The sequence below is a fragment of the Herpailurus yagouaroundi genome, unplaced genomic scaffold (genome assembly GCF_014898765.1).
Source record: "Herpailurus yagouaroundi ecotype Mexico unplaced genomic scaffold, PumYag 100, whole genome shotgun sequence".
Classification (NCBI taxonomy): Eukaryota; Metazoa; Chordata; class Mammalia; order Carnivora; family Felidae; genus Herpailurus; species Herpailurus yagouaroundi.
The window spans coordinates 30,489,409-30,503,302 of NW_024412391.1; the positions used below are offsets into that span (position 1 = coordinate 30,489,409).

At 35.8% G+C, this 13,894-nt stretch overlaps 2 long non-coding RNA genes across 3 annotated transcripts in view; one reads left to right on the forward strand and one right to left on the reverse strand.

Annotated features, from left to right (window-relative positions):
• Positions 1-13,888, forward strand: part of LOC121028459 (uncharacterized) — a 78,583-nt gene extending 64,695 nt beyond the window's left edge. Inside the window, exons 2-3 of the long non-coding RNA XR_005789238.1 lie at positions 12,658-12,757; positions 13,740-13,888. This is a non-coding gene — a long non-coding RNA (uncharacterized LOC121028459). The remainder of the gene's footprint in view (positions 1-12,657; positions 12,758-13,739) is intronic.
• The window catches only part of LOC121028458 (uncharacterized), a 207,809-nt gene that overhangs the window by 64,826 nt on the left and 129,089 nt on the right, over positions 1-13,894 (reverse strand). The window lies entirely within an intron of this gene.

Below are 13,894 nucleotides of genomic sequence, written 5' to 3' on the forward strand. Positions count from 1 at the left end.
CCCCCCCCCCCCCCCCCCCCCCCCGCCCACATCTTTTGTCCTTAGCTGAAGATCGTATTTAAGGTGGTAGGTTGGACCATTTTGGAGAGTTACTTAGTTTTCCTGGGTATCTCCCATGTATACTGAAGGTATAAGGTTATTAAACTTCTATTTTTCTCCCATTAATCTGTCCCTTATTCCACGGTGGGATGGGGGTTCTAGCCAAGAACCTAGAAGAGTAGATATACAATATATAATATAGTAGCTAATACTTACTGATAATCATTATTCTAAGTGTTTTACATGTATCAATTCACTTAATTCTCACAACTTTAGGGGCGCCTGGGTGGCGCAGTCGGTTGGGCGTCCGACTTCAGCCGGGTCACGATCTCGCGGTCCGTGAGTTCGAGCCCCGCGTCAGGCTCTGGGCTGATGGCTCAGAGCCTGGAGCCTGTTTCCGATTCTGTGTCTCCCTCTCTCTCTGCCCCTCCCCCGTTCATGCTCTGTCTCTCTCTGTCCCAAAAATAAATAAACGTTGAAAAAAAAAAAAAAAAAGAAAAAGAAAAAAAATTCTCACAACTTTATGAAGGTATCATAATTATCTTATTAAAATAAATGAAGAAAAGCACAGGGAGCTTAAGTAACTTACTCAACCTGACAAAGCTAGCAAGACTTAGACTTGGGATATGGAGCAAGGTAGTCCTGCTTTGTGGCCTGAGTTCTTGGGACCAGCACTCATCCTCTGTCAGTTAGCTGTGGCAATATTGGTGTCATTATTTGGTACCAAGAATGTGACTATATCAGTCAGGATCCAGATGGAAAAGCATATTTCAACATAGTTCATTTAAGAGAGAAATATTAATATAGAATGTTGGCTAAACAGCAAGTTTAGAATGTTGGAGGACAAACAATACAGAAGAGAAATATTACAGAGGTTACACAGAGGTTGAGTTATTAGAATCTTTTTAAAAAAATTTTTAATGTTTATTTATGTTTGAGAGAGAGAGAGAGAGAGCATGAGCAGGGAAGGCACAGAGAGAGAGGGAACCAAGGATCCTAAGTGGGATCTGATGCTCTCTGACAGCAGAGAGCCTAATCCGGGGCTCAAACTCACAAACTACAAGATCATGACCTGAGCTGAAGTCAGACACTTAGTTGTTTGAGCCACCCAGGCATCCCAATTATTAGAATCTTAAAGCTTAGAGAAGGGACCCCAAATTGCTGGGACTCAAAATGCTAAGGAGATACTGCCTGGCTGGGTCTGTACCTTGGGAGCTTGGAGAAAGTACATTGCAGAGCTAGGAGCAGGACTTTTGAGCAGAGTGGGTTACTTAGCTGGTGATAGTACCTCAACAAAATGGAGGAAAGATCCTACAGAGTTAAAATCCAGACCTCTGTGGAGGGAGAGTGATCTAGCTGGTGCTCTGTGCTGGTCATCTATCTTAAGATCATAAAGGAGGCTGCCCCAGAAATTGGAATTCAGAATTCTAAGAAAGGGTGTCTGCCAACTGGTGCTAGTATTCTGGAGGGATTACATGAGTCTATTTCAGGGAGTGTGGGAGAGACAAGAACCAACAGTCACTACCAGGGGAAGAACTCTTGTGGAGATGCAGAGAGGGACAAGCAAACAGGAGTAAGGAAACTTCTTCTCTTGTCATCTTAGCTGTTGAAATAACCTAACAGGGAGCCAGCTGACAAAGAAGAAACGTGGTTTGCAAACAAAATTAAATGAGGATAGGTTTACTGATCTGAGAACTTGGAAGAAGGATCTTGCAAAGCAGGAATCATAATATTCAGAAGGTATTACTTGAGTTAGTGCTGGTACCAACCCTGAAACAGAAAAAAAAAAAAAAAAAGAAGAAGAAGAAGAAGAAAATATCAGAAAATCATGGTGTATTTGAGTGTAATAAGGATGTTTCTGGAGATCAGAAAAAGTAGTTCGATAATGCAACACATTAACTTATATATGCAGAGCCTATTAGAAGGTGTCACTGCATTTGGGGAATGATCTAATCAAGATTCTTAGAAGGAGCTGGTATTAGCAACAGAAGTTTGAATTATTTGTCTGAAACACTTATGAGCTTAACTTCTCTCTTAATTTCTCTTAATTTCTTAATTTATCTATCTTAATTTATCTTAATTTCTCTCTTAAAACAACTAATGAATTTTAATTTACCCATTTATTAAACATTTTCTGGATATCTTCTATACTGCACCTGCTTCTGTTTGTTAGGTCAGAGATGGGACAAACTCCACAAACGAAATATGGTGTAGGTGCAAAGCAGGTTCATTGATAAAATTTACAGGCAGAGGGACAAAAAAAAAACACATGTAGTATCCCCAAGTCTCTCCATCTAACAGAAAGTTGTCCATGGGTGTGGTGTAACTGGATGTGCAGTGGGGGTGCTCCTGAACAGGCTATGCCTCCTGCCACCCCTACTTCTACCTTACATACACTCTACATTTTCTGGAGAAATTGGGAGGAGGCAAAAAGAATCATCGGATGGATAGTTTAATTATGGTGTATCGGAAGGAGTCCAGCCAGGGAACAGAAACTGCACCAGTTATCTAAACAAAGAAATTTAATATAAAGAATTGCTAACCCAGTAGGAACTTGTTAACTAGAAAATCTACAGGCCAAAAGGGAATCCTATGCTGTCACTGAGCAACTAAGGGATGAGTAACTAAAGGGTAAGAAGGGAAGTGGTTTCAATCAATGAAATTTAGAAGAGGGGTTCCATAGAGTTGAGACTCAAGAGTATAGAAGAGGGTCCCCATGAGCCTAAAACCCAAACGTCTGAAGAAGAGGTGTCATTCTGCTGGTTTTGCTATTTCATGGTGGAGGAAGTGGTCCATGATGAATCTGGTTTTGCAAGTGTGTGAAAATCTACAAACCAGATCCAGCTGTTACTACAGGAAGGAATCATGACTATCAGGATGAAGAATCATTGCTAGGATGACGCTCAGAGGAATAGGAATCAAAACAGAAGAGACCAAGACTCTTCTTAAAGCAACCGAGCAGAATCTCTCTAGTAATCCCTATTGGCAGAGAACAGGAGCCTTCACCATGGAGGTAAAATGTAGAAATGATCTTTGTGGAGTCCAAGCACTAGCATCACAGAGCCTAGCATAAAACAGTGGGTTTAGGCCAAAAGACAATAGTTTGATAAGCAGCACAAACGGAAGGTCTTGGGCTATGTGTTTGGAGGAAGGGGCTTGCTAAAGAGAGAAACCTTCTCATTTCAACTGTAAGTCGGAGGCCTGAGGAGTTTGCCCACCCGCCTAAATCTCAGTTGGTCACTGAGCAGTCCATCCTGGTGAGCCAGCTGTTGTGGAGGATAGCTCAGGAGCACCATTCAGCAGATGGAGGAGTCCATCACTTTAATGTTTTTGTAAGTTTCAGAAAAAAATAATAAGGTGAGGGTGGGATGTAATAAGTGCACTCTCTCACATACCAGTGGGTATTTAATCATATCAACTAGTTTAAAAAACTTTTGAGTCCAATTTCCTTTAAAGTCCCCTTTTCTTAAGCAACTGGTGAAAGATCTCTTGCGTCAAACAGTCCACTGGAAAGATTAATCTAACAGTGATGTGTTGGATGAAAAGGAGGAGGGAGACAGGAAGGCCAATTAGACAGTTAAGCCTATGATCTGACCTATCATTGTGACATGGGAACTGGAGAGACAGAAACATAAACATCACGTGAAAGGAAAAGAAAAGCAAGTAAGATTATAGCACATGAAACTTATCACATTGTTTTATAGCCAGTTGTTAATATGTCCCTCTCTTTTGCTAGATTCTGAGCAATGTGCTTACAAAGACATTTTCTCATTTATCATTGTTATGGGAGGTGAAGGAAGGCAGACTCTAACAGGAGGACTGTAACAGTGTTTAAAAATTGAGAGAGCAAGACTTTTCTGAAAGCAGCTTGGTGAGAAGGGCACCACTAGTGGAGACGTGGAGCAGGCCTGCCAAAATAAGTGTGAGTGGTATTGGTGGCAACTGGACAGTAACCTGAGTGTCATTAGCAGGCTCCAGTTGTGGCAATTGGCAAAGTCATGAGGTCCAGTGTCATCAGCAACTGTCATGCAATAATAGCTAAATCTGTGAGGCTGTCAAGTGGATGGAAAGGAGCATGCATTTTTGCAGCGTGCTTATAATGGCTGCCAAGAGGAAGGCATCTGAACGCTCCATAATCCTGTTATTGGAAGTAACCACCTTCCAATAAGGCAGTTAGAGTGATGATGATGGTGATAATGTAGCATCTAAACTTTATATAAAGTTCCTTCTGTGAGCCAGAAACCTTGTCAAATATTATATATACATTATTTTCTTGATCTTTACAGACCAACTACAAAGTAGGTACTATTATCATTATGCCCACTCCACAAATTATGGAACCTGGGCTTAACAAATTAAAGTGTTGGCCAAGATCACACAGATTTAAATGGAAGACCCAGGTTTGCTGTTCCAAAAGACTATGATATCAACTATGAGGTTTTATAAAGAAGTTCAAGACCAAAAATGCCATTTATTACTATAATTACTCCTTCCATTGCTCATTGTTACCTGCCAGGCTCACATGGACTGGAAGTTGAAGATTCTATCTAATGGCTTATAAAAATTATGAACCAGGCTTAAGAAAACCCAAATTCCTAAATATATTTGGAACTATAGTGAAAAATGTTTATAATTTGTCAGAAATGGTATCACAGGTATTTTAGAACTCAAGAAATTATGACATAAATTGAATATAAGTTATCTGTTTGGTTTTACATGCAGATATGTGTTACATACAAGTTATAAAGTTCAAATAAATGAAAAGAATGGTACTTGTATCTTACAAAGACAAAGAATTGGACATGTTGGGAAATAGCTTTGGCGTCTTTTTTTTGACCCTCATAATCACTTGTGACCCTAGGATGGCACTAAGCCATCAAATATAAACTGATTTTCTCTGGTGTCTGATTGCAAGCTGTAGGCCTTCATTATGAATATGGTGCTGAATATATCATTTCTTATCATCATCTGTCAAAGAGAAAAAGCAAAGTAAGAATTAAAGAGGTCCTTAATGGATAGGCTTAACACTGATGATGTTTTTATTGCCTCAGATTTTCCATGTATAACATTATACATCCTGCAAAGGTGTTGCCATCCTGAAGAACAGATGTGATAGAACTGGGAAAAATTCTGAGTAGTGATAGGGACCTTATCACTGAATGTAATATAAATGGCACTTAACCGTGAGAACCAACAAATCACTTTAATCAATACCTAACAAAGATCAGAATGTCTTTCTTAACTGGAAATCATACAACCTCTTCCCCACATGAAACTCACCCTACTTAAGAATTATAGAAAGGATTCCCCTATAGTTTTGGAAACTTGGTTTGGGATAGTAGAGAGAAGAGTGAGATAAATTGGAGTTCTCTACTGCTTTCCTTTTCTTTCTCCCCCTTTTTTTCATCCCAACACTTGCTCTCCACAAGAGACTATGTGACCTTGGATAAATTATTCACTCTTGGTTTTAATTGTCTCCTTACTAAAGGTAAGAGAGCTGGATTTGTTCTTCATTTCTATTACTTCTTCTATATCCTCATGATTTCCCCTCTTCATTTCCTACTCTGCAAAGCTGAAAGCGGCTTTAAAAAAACCATAGAGGAGTAAAAGATAGAAGATAGAATAAGTATGGCAGCTTGTTAGTCCAGAAAAATAATTGTATTTGTTAAGCAATATTTGTTTAAAACATAAAATATTTACATAAAATACAAAGACAAAAATATTTGCTTCTAATTTTTTAAATGTTTACGTATTTTTGAGAGAGAGAGAATGAGCATAAGCTGGGAGGTGCAGAGGGGGGTGGGAGGGACAGAGGATCTGAAGCAGGCTCTGCCCTGACAGCAGTGAGCCCGATGCGGGGCTCTAACTCATGAACCACCTTGAGATCATGACCTGAGGCGAAGTTGGAATCTCAACTAACTGAGCCACCCAGGCACAGTTTGTTTTCTTAAACAATTTGTTTTCTTAAACATTAAGTAGCTAATTTGTTTTCTTAAACATTAAGTAGCTTATATTTAACTAACTGCTCATTTTTTATAGTATAATACTCTCTTTGAGGATAGCAATTTTACTTATTTAAAAGTCCCATTCTAATTATTCTATTAATTCTGTTTCCGCAGGTGTAAATTCAGGTTGTTGGCTTTATTGTTTCATCCTTTATGGCATAGGTGCTTCCAAATATTTGTGACTTGTGATTTCTGATTATGAACTTAAGTTTGTAACTAATATTTCCCACTAGATTTTCCACTGCTGATTTAAACTTGCTGTAGATTTTTGGTAGATGCACATTATCCAGTTAAGAAGCTCTGTGTAGTCTTAGATTGCTAAAATTTTATCATTAATTGGTTTAGTCCATCCATGGTGGTTTTAACATCACTGACAATATTTTCATGTTAAAAGTTCTATTTGGTTGTTTTTCATTTTTTCCCTGTTTTTTCCTTTATTTCTATCCTTTATTAGATTTCTATTAGTTTACTATAATTTTGTTTTTCATCATTTTAAAATTCAGGACTCAGCAAGACACTTTGCAACTTTCTCTGGCTGTTGTGACTGTGTTTCCAAGGCCTCTTTACATGACTGCAACTGCCTTCAGGGCTGTGACGTGTTTGCAGGACACTTGTTTCTAACTATTTTCCTTGCACTGGTTTAAAGGTACTCTCCTAGTCTCATCTAAGGGCAAGTAACTCATTCCCCACTACTCTGGAGCTGTGTCATGTCTGATACGCCATACGCCTGTGCTCTGTCATGGCATCAGTTACATAGGTGTATGGCTTTGACTATATCCTTCAGGTTTGACACCAGGAAATTTCCCTCTCTTTTATTCTGTCCCTTCCTTTTCTTTCTCTCTCTTTTTTTAAGCTTGGCTGTGATTTATTTTGTTTTTATTTTGTCTAGTACCTTACGTATTTCCATGTTTCTGGGAAGCATTATAAGATAGTAATGTTATAATAACCATTTTTCCATGTGTTCTCTACATGCTAGTTTAATTTCTTTTCCTTAGAAAAAACTAAAATATATGAATCTTTTGGTAGAAAAAAAAAGTCATTTCAGCTTCTTACATTTTTTCCAATTGTCATCCAGCAAGTACACTGATACTAGTAGTGTCTGATAATATCTGTTTCTCTAAATACATGCTGTTTCTCTAAATACATGCTGTTTCTTGAAGTTAACCAAACGAAGAAGGGAAGACATTCCTTCCAAACAGAAGGAACAGTAGGTGAGAATGCAAAGAAATATGAAAAATATGTGTTTGGGGGTTATAAGAGGTTCACCACGACATGGAAGATCATGGATTTACAAATTGTAAAGGATTAAAATCCTTGCCCTGTTGCTTTCACATCCTGGGAAAGTAAGTTCATTAACATCTTGGGCCTGCTTTTTGTCTCCTATGACATAATAGTTTTCCACTTTTAGTTTTCCACTGAATATTAAATAAAATACTGTTAGTAGTGCACCTAGTAGGTGTAGATCACCTAGTAGGTGATCAGTCAATAGTAAATTATATCCATACCTAGAACGATAGGTCCATAATAGCCAAGTGTTGACGGATGGATGGAAAATAATTCTGATTCCACGGTATGCAAAGTTCATGAGGTCAGAAAAAGAAAAAGTTTAGATTTAAACTTTAAAAAGTTTAGTGGGCTATGTAGGGTAAAAGAAAACATTTTCAATTGTTAAATCAGCCTTGCATTTCAGGAATAAATCTTATTGGTAAAATATTATCATTTTTATATATTGCTAGATTTTATTTGCTAATATTTTGTTGAGGAGTATAAATCAATTTTCAAAAGGGATAATGGCTATAATTTTATTCTTCTCTTGAAGTTGATATATTTTTTTTCAATTTTTGAATCTGAAAATGCCAAAACCATAGAATACTTTGATATTCTATGTTCTGGATGGGTTTATTTAGAATTGGCAACGTTTTTGTTCCTCAAATATTTGTTAGACTTCACCAGTAAAACCACCTGAACCTTGAGTTTTCTCTATGTAAAGGTTTTTAACTACAAATTAAGTTTCTTTAATAGACATGGGCTATTCTGGTCATGTATTTCCTTTTGAATGAGTTTTGGTAGTTGTGTCTTTTAAGGAATTGGTTCATTTCAACCAAGCTGTCTAATATATTGGCCTAAAGATATTAGTAATAATTTATTTTCTCATTTGAATATCTAAAGATTCTTTAGTGATACTACCTTGCTCATTCCTGTTGATAGTAATTTGTGATTTCTGTTTTGTCCCTGATCAGCTTGGATAGAAGTTTAGCAATTTTATTGATCTTCTCTCACAGGGCAATCTTTTGTTTACACTGATTTTCTCTACTATTTTTTTGTTTGTTTGTTTGTTTTATATTCTATTGATTCCTGCTGTTAATTATTATGTATTTTCTTTTGTTTCCTTTGGTTTAGTTTCATTTTATTTTGTGGTTTCTTAAGCTGGAAGATGAGGTTACTAACTTGAGAACAATCTTCTTTTCTAACCTTTGTAGTTTAGTGCTATAAACCCTTTAGTGCTATAAATTACTGTGTTAGCAGCATCTCACAAATTTCGGCCTGTAGTGTTTTATGTTCATTTCAAAATACTCTCTAATTTTCTTTTTGCTTTCTTCTTTGTTCAATTAGCTATTTAGAAATAACATACTAGTTGGGGCGCCTGGGTGGCTCAGTTGGTTAAGCGTCCGACATTGGCTCAGGTCATGATCTCACAGTCTGTGGGTTCGAGCCCCGCATCAGGCTCTGTGCTGACAGCTCAGAGCCTGGAGCCTGCTTCGGAGTCTGTGTCTCCCTCTCTCTCTGCCCCTCCCCTGCTCATGCTGTCTCTCTCTGTCGCAAAAAAAAAAAAAAAAAAAAAAAAAAAAAAAAAAAATTTAAATACAATTTTAAAAAAAGAAGTAACATACTAGTTTCTATGTTTTGGGGGATTTTAAAGAGATCTTTCTGCTAATGATTGTTCTCTGACCATTGTAATTAGAGAATATACTATGTATGACCAAAATTCTTTTAAATGTATTGAAATTTGCTTTTGATATGTTTGGTAAATATTCCATGTGTCTGCTGTTGTTGGATGTAATATTCTACAAATGTCAAATGTTCAAATCAGTTGATGGGGTTGTTCAAGTCTTCTATATCCAGACTGATTTTCTGTCTAGTTGTTCTATCAATTATTGAGAGTGTGGGGTATTGAAATCTCTGTCCTTAATTGTGGATTTACGTATGTCTCCCAGTTTCCCCCTGCCCACAGGAATTTTGGAGCTCTGTATCAAATGCATAAATGGTTAGAATGGTTTTGTGTTCTTGATGAACTGCCATTTTGTCATTATGGAGTAACTTTGCTCTGAAATCTACTTTGCTTGATATTAATATGGCAATTCTATCTTTTTAAAACTAATGTTAACATGGTGTAACATTTCTCACATTTTTATTTTTAATCTATTTGTCTTTATATATAAAGCGAATTTCTTGTAGGCAGCATATTAGTGGGTCTCCCTGTTTTACTCACTCTAATAGCTTCTATCACTGAATTGGAGTGAGTAGATTATATCCATTTTACCTGGATATTGATATGATCGGGTGTAAGCCTATTATCTTGCTGTTTGCCTTCTTTGTCTCATCTGTTGTTTGCTTCTCATTTCTTCTTTTTCTGCCTTCTTTTAGATTACAGGATATTTTTTATGATTGCATTTTACCTCCTTTGGTGGTCTTCATTTGGTTTGGTTATTGCATTAGAATTTGCAGTAAACCTCTGTAATCAGAGAGTAACTTCAAATGATATTATACCTCTTCATATATAGTAGAAGAGCCTCGTAATTACATACTTCCATTTTTCTGGTCTTGTGCTTTTGCCATGTATTTCATTTGTACACGTTACATACCTCGCACAATATTGTTGTCATTTTTTAAGCACTCCATTATCTTTTAAGGAGACTTAAGGAATAAGAGAACAGCTCACTTTTAAACTTTTAGCCTTATTATTTCTCTTTGAGAATGTTCTAAGAACTATGGACTGTCCCCTTAGAAAGAGTATACATAGACACAAACTATACCCTAAATACTGCTGATAATTACAGGGGGTTTTCTGAAAATTGAAGCCCATGCACAGATCCCTGCTTTATAAAACAGAGCATTCATGTAAGCAGTGAGGGTTCAAAAATACTGGGACTGAAGGTATTAGTCTTAATATGATTTTATTTGCCATAATATTTGTGAAGCCTATGGAAATTCTCAGTACGATATATTCATACAATGTTACATTATATAGCCATTAAATAACAGCTTTGAGGAGAATATATCAATATAAGAAAATGATAATAAAATATTATGTGACAAAAATAAGATACAAGATAAGATACACACTGTGATCATAATTGTATATATGAACATATGTCATTTACAATGTTTTTTGGCTGGAGGTAACAGAATACCTGAATAAAAGTGGTGTAAACTAAGTGCTTCTTTTTTTCTCAATGCAGTAAGTATATAAGTATATACCTCATTAGAGACATATTGTTTCTAGAGACATGTTGGTTTGACAACGTCAGTGCTGTGTCAGTTTCTCTTGGCCATCATCTCCTGATCGTAAGATGCTTGAACATTTCTCATTTCAAATTTTCACACATCTCTATTTTAACAGGAAGTAAAGTATTTCCCAGACAACACAACTGCCTTTCCTTAATCAGACTATCCCTCAGCCCTCATTGGCCGGGACTGGGTCACAAACCCTTGCTGCAAAGAAGTCTGAGAAAACAGACATTTGATATTTTCAAACCTCTGTTGTGGAAAGTCATTTCCTGTAGCAAGAAAGTAAGTTTGGGAGACAACTGAGAGTCTCTGGCACAATCAGCAAGAGACAATATCCTGGAGATAAATTCAGCAAGGCAATAATGCATACATAGCAGGTTATGAGTGATTTAGAACATTTGTTGTACATATCCCAAATTTTCAGAACTATGATCATGATAGTTTCATGAATAATTTACTTAACTGAAGAATAATTATCTTAAATTGAGCTAGACATAATACCTAGAATAACTCAAATTCTTTTTTTTTTCCTTCTCAAGATAATGAGGTCACACTGGTTGTCTGCATTTCAATTATCTAACATTTCTGAATTGACTAAAACATTGATTTCTTACATTAGAAGATTCAAATGAGCTAGCCATTTGAATAATACATTTATTATTATATAATAATAATATATAATTATATAATAGTATTAAATATTATTAATATTTGGTGTTTAATAATTGATATTAATTATTTAATTATTATTTCCATTCTACTGTTCACATATCATTATGAGCCCCTGGTACAAAATAATTTATTAATTTTTAAATCCCTGCTCTAGTGTTAATAAATTAAAATAAATAAATATTACAGTATCATTATGTTTAACTGTAAAAGGTACATATACTACATACTACTGTGTAATTCAAAAAAATCCTTGTTAAAACTTTATCTGATGATAAAGTTGAATGGAAAGTTCTCATTCTTGAATCATTTATGTTTTTTCCCCCCTTCATATGTCTTAGAGTCATTTTGGTGAATCTTAATGAAGGGAGGAAAGAAATATAGGTGTTTAGTTACTTTACTCACTTTGAATGAGAAGAACATTGATATCTTTGATAAGGTACTTAGACAAGACAAGAAAATTAGGGGTTTTGCGGACACAACATCAATAGACAGATTATTCTTCTTCTCTTCCATGCAGTCCTGTTGTGTTTTGTTTTTCTTTATCATTTCTATGTTTAACTAAATACACAATTTTAATTTGGGGTTAATTTTAACATTTGGAAGATGTTGTTTTAGTTTAATATGTTCCCTAGAGCAGTTATAGGTGGGATCATTTTTAAGTCAACAAAACACATATTGTAATTCAAGTTTTAATTTTTCCTACTAACCAGTGAAGACTGGGTGGGAGAAGAAGAAAATGCATTACAAATGGAGCATCAGTGGAAAAGTAGCATTTCAAGTCCACGTTGTGCAGTTAATGCTAATATTTTGCCCATATCCAGTTCTTAAGTCATTTTTTTCAGTTCAACATCATTATTTTTACTGTGTAATCTTTTAGTGCCACCAATATATTTAAAAATGAAAGTTCATCAGATAATTTTTAAGTACATAATTAAAATGACAAGAAAGTACTTTATTAAAAATAAAGATTTCCAGTTATTAATAAGTAGTCATGAAACTATACTAATATTTCTGGAAAAAAAAAGGGAACCATCAAATTAGCCTCCACATTTATTCCTTTTGAAACGCTTAGTACATATGGTTTAAAGCAATACCATTATCTACTATTCAGACTTCTGGAAAATGCAGTTCTTTACACCTTTATAAGATAGTGAAATATAGCGAAAACTTACATATCATGACCCATTTTATATTCCCTGCGAAAGTGGAATTTGATATAAGACTGGTTTAATTTATGCTACATTCAAGCAAAGTCATTACTGTCAGGACAGAAAAAAAAAAAGAATTTCAGAGTGGTGATTCTTCTTTAATATCAATCCCGAGATTATACTATGATAGCAAGATCCTATTATACTCTCATCTCCAAATGGATAGTGCACATAAGTAATAACAGTGGTTGTATATTAATTCTAATCTATACATTCCATTTCAGAGCAAAAGATAGTTTTTCCCCACTTCTGCCATCAATTGAGATTAGAGAATCCACTCTGTCCTGAGACTGATATCCTGACATGATGATGGAAATAATCAAGGTAAAGGACTTTGACATGCCACTTTCCTTAATTCACTTGGGATCCTAGTCTGTATTAGGGATTAAGCCAGGCATTTGATATTCAAAATTAAGTACAATGCAGTCCCTAATCTGACAGATCTTAGTATCTAGAATAATGGTAGACATGCAAATTATATATATCAATTCATATATTTCTAGTACCTGCTTCAGAACCTGGGATACAGAAGGCACTTTAATAGTAATAGGAGCAGTAACACCAATACTACTAGTAATACTATTATTACTAATGCCTGACATTTAGTAAATACTTACTAACCAGGAACTTACTTACCAGGAACTTTCATAAGTGATTTATTCATTTCATGACTCTTAAAAATGTAATGATATAAGTGCATTATTTTCTCATGTTATTGATGACAAAACTAAAACTCAGATAGATATCCATTGAGTAAACATATTGATTTGTCATCATGGCCAGCTCTACCTAGTGATTACAGGGAAAACATCACAGGTGTGCTAAACCCTGAAAAGAGAACACAAGTTGACCAGAATAAGAATCAAGCAAGTGGAGAGGCAAAGGGGACAGTCAGTGTAAAAAGGCTGGAGGAATACCAAGGAGAGGAACTATGAGTAGTATTTCAGTCAATCTCAAGTTTAAGGTCAAAATAGAGAGCAAAGATGAGTATTGAAGGGCAGAGACGTGGCCAACCAATGGAAGAAAATGTTACTTGCAATACTAAGTATGAAGGGGATGAAGGGAAGGGATTAGATGTAGGAGATATTTCAAAGACAGTGGCCGCAGGACTTAGTGATATAAGAGGCAAGGGCAAGGGAGAAATCTAAGGAACTCCAGGATTCTGGCCTGGGTGTGTGGTTGGATCCTTCAGAAGGGCGAGGCTGTTCTACGGGAAGATGCAAATTTTTAGTTTTAGATATGGTGATTTTGAGTTGTCTATTAAATAGTCAGCTGATATGCTCAGTCAATTTATATTCTAATCTAGAGCCCAGTAGGGAAAGCTGCACAGGAAGAACAGAGAAATATTCCTAATATATTATCTCTGAGCCAAAGTCATGGAAATAGATAAGAGCACCTTGAGGGAATGTGGGATGAGAAGAGAAGAGAAGAGAAGAGAAGAGAAGAGAAGAGAAGAGAAGA